Source organism: Podarcis filfolensis (genome assembly GCF_964270895.1).
Source record: "Podarcis filfolensis genome assembly, chromosome: 10".
Lineage (NCBI taxonomy): Eukaryota > Metazoa > Chordata > Lepidosauria > Squamata > Lacertidae > Podarcis > Podarcis filfolensis.
Window position 1 is genome coordinate 36,518,757 of NC_139612.1, and position 9,357 is coordinate 36,528,113.

Sequence of the window (9,357 nt, forward strand, 5' to 3'; positions counted from 1 at the left end):
TGAAATAATTTCACCACATTGAGGAAGACAGGCTAAGTATATTTTCTAGTGTATTCCTATGAGGCTCTTAACAGTCTCAAGAGACTATCTCTCCATTTCTCTAGTCCTATGAATAAGCCATGTTGCCTTCAGAATCTCTTCTTGCTCCTTTTTGACAGTAACCTTTCAATTGTTTGCCTCTAGAGTGACCCAGAATGGTCAATGCCACAGGGAAGAAAAAAGAAAAAGAAAACTGAACTTCATGCCGGCTTGCAGCCTTCATTAATAAAGGAATGGTCCTCTTTTTATTTAGTGCTATTAAAGCTAGCGTTAATCTTTATCAACCATCCAGCTTCCTGAGGAAATCAGATTTAACTCACTCATTGCTATTTACTTTGTCTATTTCAGGGGGAGATTAATGGGTATGACATTTATCCTGATCGTTAAACTCTTTAATGAGCTTCACGTCCGAACACACCAGCTGGAACTGGCATTCTGTAAGAGGACTCTGTTGACAGGATTTCTCCCCACCAATTCCTCTCACCATTGATATCATTTGAAGCACTGAATGAAGTGGAAACACCCAAATCTCCACCTGCTGAGAGCTTTAAGATGTTATTTTGGAGTTCATTGGTAATGCTAATGTTCTGTCTTAAATTAAAGTTGAATTGTTTTGAAGCAATCCAGGAAGCCGTTGCTGGACCACTTTCAAAGCTTATAAAGTGACTGAAGTCAGCCAGCCAGGATATTAATATTTGAAGGCAAACAGACTTTGCTAACCCAACAAAGGCACAAGTTGTCACACAAACAAGGCAGTGAAACGGCAGAAACCAGCTAAAGTCAGTTTCCTTCAGGGGAGTTTGACATGTATACAGATGTGCTGACATGAAGCCACTTTGCTGACCAATGGAAAGCCTCAAGACATTCAATTTTATTGAAATTAGTAAAGCTCTCTCTGCAGTCTCATTAATTTAGGAATGGGCAAGAGTGACGTAGATAATCTGCTTCAAAACTGACTTTGAGGATGACCACATGGAGAGGCTTATCTTATAAATAAAACTATTACAACTGCAAATATTTCAAAGAAGTATGACAGACAATTGCCTATTACAGTGTTTCTCTAGCAGTGCAAGCCTCTATTCCCATTAAGTTAAGGGAGGTTACTCCTAAGAAACTGAAGTATAGGCTTGCCATATCCAGGAACTAGGAAAATACATGACCACCAAAGCTAGAGGGCTGTAGGATGCAAAGAAAAAATGACTTCTATTTTGGTATTTGACTCTATTGCAACTTTCTGTATTATACGAGTCTGCAATATGTTCTTTACATGTTCCCCCAAATTTCAGCCTGGAAGGAACAAATCTCATCCAAAACTATGGTGGAGGGCCTGAATCCATACTGCACATCATGGGAAGAACAGCATCATCCATACTTCATGGATCATGGAGGTGTGGCAAGTGAATGGATGCTGGACAAAATCACCAAAAACATATGAGATCTTGAGGCAAATTAGTGGGATGAATGAACTAAAGAACTGATGAAGTACAGGCGTTGTTGGAGATGGGTGACCAGAAGAAAGAACATTTCTTCTCATGCTTGTCAAGTAAGGGAAACTGAAATGCAATCCTGATTTTGAGTGTCAACCCTATTTGTTTTGCATACTAAGCGGAACGAAACTTCTGCAGGATCTCAAGAACATCCAACAGCTAAATTAGTTCTGTAGTTTCAGGAAATGCTTACCTTTGTTTCCATTCCATTGGACAGCCCACCATCCTCACCTGTCAACATCACTTTCAAGTGGCAATTGGCATGTTTGGGACAGCTGGCATTTGCCTTGGCAGAGAGGTATGTAAGTGTCTCAGACTTCTAAACACGTCCACAATTTAGATGTTGGTTTTCCCAAGCGCAAATTTGTCCAAGAGGGAGGGAATGTGACTTAGATATATTCTGAGTAGAGATGTGTGAAGCCTCTCCTTTTATTTCCTTTTTTATATGTAATTTTTATTAATTTTCCATTTAGGCAATCACATCATTATTTACCTCTCTGGCTCTTTAGAGCCCATCCACTTCCTTCCCTCCCACCTCATGGCTTTCAAAATTAACCTTTATATCATTGCATTTTGTGCTTTTTCCTATTCTAGTTACATTCCTTACAAAATACCTTAAAATTTAAATATAGAAAGGGAGAAAATTTCTCATTACAAGTCTTCAGACAACCCTGCTAGTGGTGTTAATTGCTTACAGTAATCTTTCAAATATCGTATAAATTTATTCCAGTCCTTTTGGAATACTTGATCATGCTGGTTCTGGATTTTTCCTGTCGGTTTCGCCAATTCCTCAAAGTCCATCATTTTCATCTGCCACTCTTCTTTCGTTGGTACTTCTTGTTGTTTCCATGCCTCCCATTTTATTTCCCTCCCATTTTATTTCCCATGTATGCCTCCCATTTTATTTCCCTATTTCCTTTCACCTCCAGTATTTTTGCATTGCATTTTCAGACCACTGATCCCACAAGAAGTGATGTCTGCAATGCTGATCCATAACACAGAAACATTACAGCATGCATATCATGTTGTGCATTCAACAACACAGCTAAGCAGCACAGAGCAGATGTGTGCAAATGCATAATTGCATCCGTCAAACTGATAATGAATGCATGGCTCCACATCTGCCCTATTTGGACACAACAGTCGTATGCCACTCTAATCTCGGAGCGGTGTGAGATTCCAGGGGTTCCAGACGTTTATTGAGGGTTTGTGTTTCCTTATGGAAATGAGGTAGAGCAAAGATTGTGATGTCTCTGCAGAGATTGTGAGGTTTATTTACTCATATATTCAACCTGAGCCTGCAATGGAGGAATTCACAGCATTAACACCCCAAAAGAAGAAGAAGAAGAGAATCGTTTGGATTTGATATCCCACGTTTCACTCCCTTTAAGGAGTCTCAAAGCGGCTAACATTCTCCTTTCCCTTCCTCGCCCACAACAAACACTCTGTGAGGTGAGTGGGGCTGAGAGGCTTCAAAGAAGTGTGACTGGCCCTAGGTCACCCAGCAGCTGCGTGTGGAGGAGCGGAGACACGAACCCGGCTCCCCAGATTATGAGACTACCGCTCTTAACCACTACACTATACTGGCTCTTTTTTCAAAAGGGTCTTTTTTCTCCCATAGTCACAGCCTTGGATTCAAACAGAGATCTTGCTTTCCCAGCCTGCCACTTTTGTGTCCAGCTTCTAGCTCACCTGACTCCTAGCTCTGAACTCTGGTTTTATTCCTTCTCACTGTGAGCTGAGGGAGGGTCCATACCCATTTGTGTCTCCCACAGAGCCCCTTTCTTTGATTAGCTTTTAACACTTGCTGGATCCAGGGGTTAGAAGTCTGCCAACTAGCTTAACACCTCAAGCCTTGATTAAATTCTAACACTTGCAGGATCCAGGAATTATAGACATCTGGCACCCACAAACTCATAACAAAAAAAGAAACTGGAAGCACACAATAACTGATATTATGGTGATGCCCCTTATGCAGAGTACTCAGTTGCTAGAGCATGGGATGCTTAATCCCAGTGTTGTGTGTCTGAGCCCTATGTTGGGCAAAAGACTCCTCCACTGCAAGGGGTTGGACTAGATGACCCTCATGATCCCTTCCAACTCTACAAATCTGTGATTCTAAGATATGCTGATCCCCCATTCCCTTGTTTGTTGAGGCAGAATCTTCTTCCTGTTCGTTCTTATCAAAGCCCTGGGCGTCATTCTCATATTTATTTGATCTCACCTTAAGAGAGCATAGATGAAAAATAAATAATAACTTGGAGCTGACTAATTGGTATGCCAGATTCTCACAGTCTTTTGGGATTCTCATTGAAAAGATAAATTTCTTGAAGCCACCTGGAAGGCCTTTTATATGGAGTTTTGCCATCTGTGGATTTCATATCTTTCTTCTGATGAAGGGGTGGGTGAAATCTACTGCATGAGCTTTCTCAGTGGCGAATAATCTCAGCTGGGTTTTCTTAAAGTAACCCAAGATGAAATATCAACTCAGATTGTTAAAATATGCTAAAACATCTGTCAAAAGCAGCTGATAATGTTCCTTCCATTTTGTTTCTATTATCTTTTCTATTAACAGGCAGTAAAACTGACAGACTGGATTTTTGTTGTTAGCCAACAAATGAATGCCTCTGAGTGCAGAAAGTATTTATGAAGTATTTAGTGCTGATAAACGAGCCTTCACCATTCTCCATCATGTAATTGCATTGAGATGCAAGAGTTCTCCTTTCTTGCTTAGCTGGTTTGATCTTTTGCCATCAAAACGGAGGAAGGGAATGGTGGCTGACATGGGACAAAAACATGCAGAGAGCGCCAGACCAACCCGGGAGTGTGTGGTGAAGCCACAGCACAGCAGGAAATGGTAGGGGTTTCAGTCGAAAGCATAATGATTTTTTATGTAATTAAAACAATCTGAATCAATAACTAAATAAAAAAAAAGCAACTGGGGAAAAATGCAACTCTGGAAACAGTTAAGTATAAACTGATGGTTGGAAAAACAGGTTCTTTTCTCTTTTTTTACAGCAGTAATTCTTTAATTCTTTCAACTCAGATTCTATGATACAAAAACTATCCCAGGCCAGCCTTTATCTAAGATATAATGTGATTGTTTAATGGGGAAGGAAAAGTGGATTTTGATGTCTGGTATTGGTAAAAAAAAGGGACACGGGTGGCGCTGTGGGTTAAAACCACAGAGCCTAGGACTTGCTGATCAGAAGGTTGGTGGTTCGAATCCCCGCGATGGGGTGAGCTCCCGTTGCTCAGTCCCTGCTCCTGCCAACCTAGCAGTTCGAAAGCACGTCAAAGTGCAAGTAGATAAATAGGTACTGCTCCGGCGGGAGGGTAAACGGCGTTTTGGTGCGCTGCTCTGGTTCACCAGAAGCGGCTTAGTCATGCTGGCCACATGACCTGGAAGCTGTCTGTGGACAAACGCCGACTCCCTCGGCCCATAGAGCGAGATGAGCGCCGCTACCCCAGAGTCGGTCACGACTGGACCTTTACCTTTACCTATTGGTAAAAAGGTATTGGTTGCAAAAGAGGAGAGCCAGTGTGATGTTGGGGGTCAGAGCAATCTTCTCTAGCCTGGTGCCCCCCAGATGGTGTGGGACTCCAGCTCCCATCAGCCTCAGCCAGCATGGCCAGTGGCCAAGGATGATGGGAGCTGTAGTTCCAACAACATCCAGAGGGCCCCAGATTGCGGGAGAAAGCATTGGAGGAGCATGCAGGTGCTGCTGGATGACAACTCTGATCAGCCCTAGCATGCATGGCCAAGTGATGAGCAGTTCAGCAACATCTGAAGGCCCAAAGATGCCCCTAAATCTGAATTAAAGTGTTGGACCAGGGAGGCCCAGATTCAAGTCCTCACTCAGGCACAATGCTCACTGGGTGGAGTGGACTAGTCACTCTTTTGCAGTCTAACATACAGTATTTCACTGAGCTCATATGAGAATAAAATAGGGCAGTGGTTGGTAAAGAACCAATACTGCCCAAAACGCTTGGAAGGAGAGGAAACAAATGTAATAAATTGTTGCTGTTGTTTGAAAGAAATACGATAGTTCTAAGGCTGCTTTTAGTCTTAGACGTAAGCTCTTCACCTAATATTAAAGCCAGTTTTCACTTCCTCTGCCTCACTGACATTTAGGCATATATATAACTGAATGGGTAAACAAAAATGGCGAGGTGACATGTGGTGCTCTATTTTTAAACACAAGCATCTGTGCATGCATCATGCTCATAAGAAATGTACAACTGTGGAAAAGTTTCACACACATATTTTGCTCCTACCCTTTTGGTTTCATCTCCCACTTTTAACTATAAATATTTTGATTTTTAAAAATTTATTTTAAAAATAGGCACACAAGACAAAGTGAAATAATATTTCCCCCTCTTTTCCCGCTCCCTGTTCAGTCGCTGCCCACACTTTGTAATCTGTCCAATTAAGGAGATCCAGAATCGCCCATCCATGTTTATGATGTCTCCAAAAGTTGCACAGAAATAGAAAAGTGAAGTATAAATGTTCATTTCAAATACCAGGTGACACTGTGGTCCCATAACCCTTCTTAAAATGAGATGTCAATTTAATGTAATTTTGAAAATTCAACTCTTTTCTTCCTGTCAAACGCAAGTCAGTTGAAGGAAGCACTGTAGCTTAGTGGCAGAGCATCTTATATGCACCCCAAAGGTCCCAAATTCAAACACCAGCATCTCTGGAGGGGACTGAGAGACCCTTATCTGAAGCCTAGGACAGCTGCTGCCAGTCATTGCAGACAATACTAAACTAGTTGGATCAGTGTTCAAATTCAGTATAAGGCAGTATTATATCTTCCTATGTAGCAGTCAAGCCTCATAGGATTTTTTTGGCTCATATCAGCCCCCACCCCAGGCTGATGTTCTGTTGTTACTTGATAATGTTGCTAGAGCTCTTTTTAAAATGGTTTTGTTTGACCTTAGCTTTTAGGGTGCTTTTCTTAATGTGGCTAAAGTTTCATACACTCTTTTTGTTTCCTAATTGTCATTAGCTTTCTAATATTTAATAAGTGATGGCAATACTCTATTTGGAATTCATTAGCTGCCTTGAAATTTTAGGAAAGAAGAGGCAGAATGTCTTAGGAATAAATAGATGTAAGGAAGCTTTGTTAATTAGGTAGCACTATATTAAATAATGCTGTGACCGCTGTCAGACTGTAGAAACTGCCTACGCTAATCAGAGAATCATGACACACCAAGGAATCCATCAAACCTGTGGGTGGGTAAATTAGTTTTCTTGGTGCCCACTCAGTGCTACAGATGGTGTGCTGTCCCCCCACTCCTCAATACCTGCTATGCTATAAACAGAGCCTTTCTCTAGTGATGATATATGAGAGACGTGAATTGAGTTCACCTCAAGGGATTGATTTGTAAAGGCCATTCCTTCTGCTTAGAAAGAAGAAGAAAGTTACCCTTAGCTTTAAGGCAGCAGTGGTGAGCCTTCAGCCTGCCGCCAATTCCTACCAGTCTCTGCCCACTCCTTGACCCCATTTCCTCTACTGTTCATCAGCTTCTCCCTAATCAGTTGTGGGAGACTGAGAGCTGCTTTCTTCCTCCATGGGCAGACTGAGGCATTTCTATGCCTTTCTTTGTCCCATACTCAACGTGCAGCATGGGATCACAGCAATCTGCCCATGGAGGAACAGATTTGGAGTGAAGAAGCTGTGGCCTCCCAGATGTTGTTGGACTACCAACAGGCCCATTCAGCATCAAAGGTTTAGTACAGTGGTTTTTGTTTCTCACCGCAGTAATTTTTTAATTCTTTCAGCTCAGATTCTCTGTTGTTGTTGTTTACAAAAAGTATCCCAGATCAGACCTTATCTAAGCACTAGTGTGATTGTTTCATGGATAAAGAAAAGTGGATTTTGATGTTTGGTATTGGTAGAAAGGTATTGATTGCAAAACAGGAGAACCAGTGTGATGTAGGGTGTCAGAGCAATCTTCCCTAGCCTGGTGCCCTGGGTGGGGTGGGCATCCAGCTCCCATCAGCCCTAGTCAGCATAGAGAATAGTCAAGGATGATTGGAGGTCCCCCATATCCCCCATGCATGATTTAAAATTTAAGAGAAGTAAGAATCTGCATTAGGACCACCATGGTGAAATAGGTGCATCCCCTTGTGTTCATATCTATATTCTTTAGAATAATTGTTTTACCTGAATTATAGATATGTGCAAGTACAATCATAAGAGCCAGGAAAAGAACATTGTCCTGGACGTTGTTGGGCATCTTTAGCGTAACATCGAAACAACAACATAATAAAAAATAATGTAACAATGTTCTGGAAAATGTGAATTAGTTTATCCCAATTTTACGTCGGGTAGATGAGATATTCCTTTGTAGAAGACAGAGCTCCCTTTGAATTGTGTGGATTGTTGTTAGGAGGGGTGTACATGTATGATAGTCACCTTTTTCGAGTGTGTTAGCTGAATTAATGGACAAAGTTTCACTATCCTCCTACTGAGTGTATATTAGGCAGGTGTTTAGACATCAAGTAACACATAGTGGTCTCCTTTCACTCAGGCTAAATTGCAGTGGCACTGAGCCAGGAGGAGTAAGGAAGAGAACTACCTGAGCCCTGGCCACCCTGCAGAGAAGCTCGAAGTCAAGCAGGATCAGAACACTGCCTCAATAGTGTGATGCATACAGTTGGTGTACAATGCTTGACCACAGAGACAATCAAGCAGGGATGGACCCTGCCTTGCCAGAGTTGCTTGGCTGTTTCCCTCACAGAGCTATTTATCAATCACATACTACAGGTGTTGCTGGAACAACCCAAGCTACCGTCCAGGTAGCCACTTGGCAGGTTGCATTATAGGGCATTTCATCACCCTAATTGCTAAAAAACTCCATGCACATTGTGATTAATTTTCCATGACTATAGGGTCCCCAACGGTTGGGTCTTGGAATATCACTGCATAGAACAAGGGAAGAGAATTTAAAACAGAGACAAAATGGTGATTGTTTTCTGAGCTATGAATTTTAGAAACATCCAGAACATGTTTTTCAATCAATCCCAATCTTACTCTTTTGAACTGCATTTTACTTTGAACGCACAGGATTAAAAAGAGGGGGAAAGTGATTTGTTTTTCAGTATAACAAAATCCATGAGCCAAGTGTTTACAGATTTATTTGAGTCTCCCAATGAGTATGAATGTGTGTTGGAGGAATAAAGTACTTCTTTAAATCAGGATTTGACTATCTTATAAAATGCATTATGCACTTTTCTTTAGATGAGGATACTTTTTTAAAAAAAGAAAAATGGTTAAGTGTTCTGTCTGAGTTCACTTTGACTTCAGAATGAGTCACATGTATCCTGTGCAATTAATGCAAATTTAATGGATTGATCAACTAAATCTAATCAATTAAGATTTATTAACCCTACTACATACCTACAGCTCAATACATGTAGCCTGTTCAGAGCTGCCACTGAATGGGGATGATAGACACAATCCTGATTCCCTGATCATCACAGACCTTTTCAGACATGCAACAGTAGGACTTTACATATGGTTCTTTACATATGTCCTGTTCAATGGGACATGGGGTAAGTGTTGCAAAATTGGCAGTCCTACAACCAATGCAAGAAAAGGGCTTATTTAGGTGTTTGCCAGGTGAATAGATCTATAGCAGGCTTCCTCAACCTCAGCCCTCCAGATGTTTTGAGACTACAGTTCCCATCATTCCTGACCATTGGTCCTGCTGGCTAGGGATCATGGGAGTTGTAGTCCAAAAACATCTGGAGGGCCAAGGTTGAGGAAGCCTGATCTACAGTATCCAAGCTTCGTGGCTCATGCCACAAAGGCAGACATAA

General features: G+C 41.5%; 1 long non-coding RNA gene across 1 annotated transcript; it reads left to right on the top strand.

Annotated features, from left to right (window-relative positions):
• The first annotated feature begins 1,339 nt into the window (after positions 1–1,339).
• Positions 1,340–6,052, top strand: LOC310743256. Its single transcript, XR_014538907.1, has 4 exons — positions 1,340–1,582; positions 1,709–1,828; positions 4,102–4,383; positions 5,928–6,052. It is a non-coding gene; the product is annotated as an uncharacterized lncRNA (long non-coding RNA).
• Positions 6,053–9,357: the final 3,305 nt, after the last annotated feature.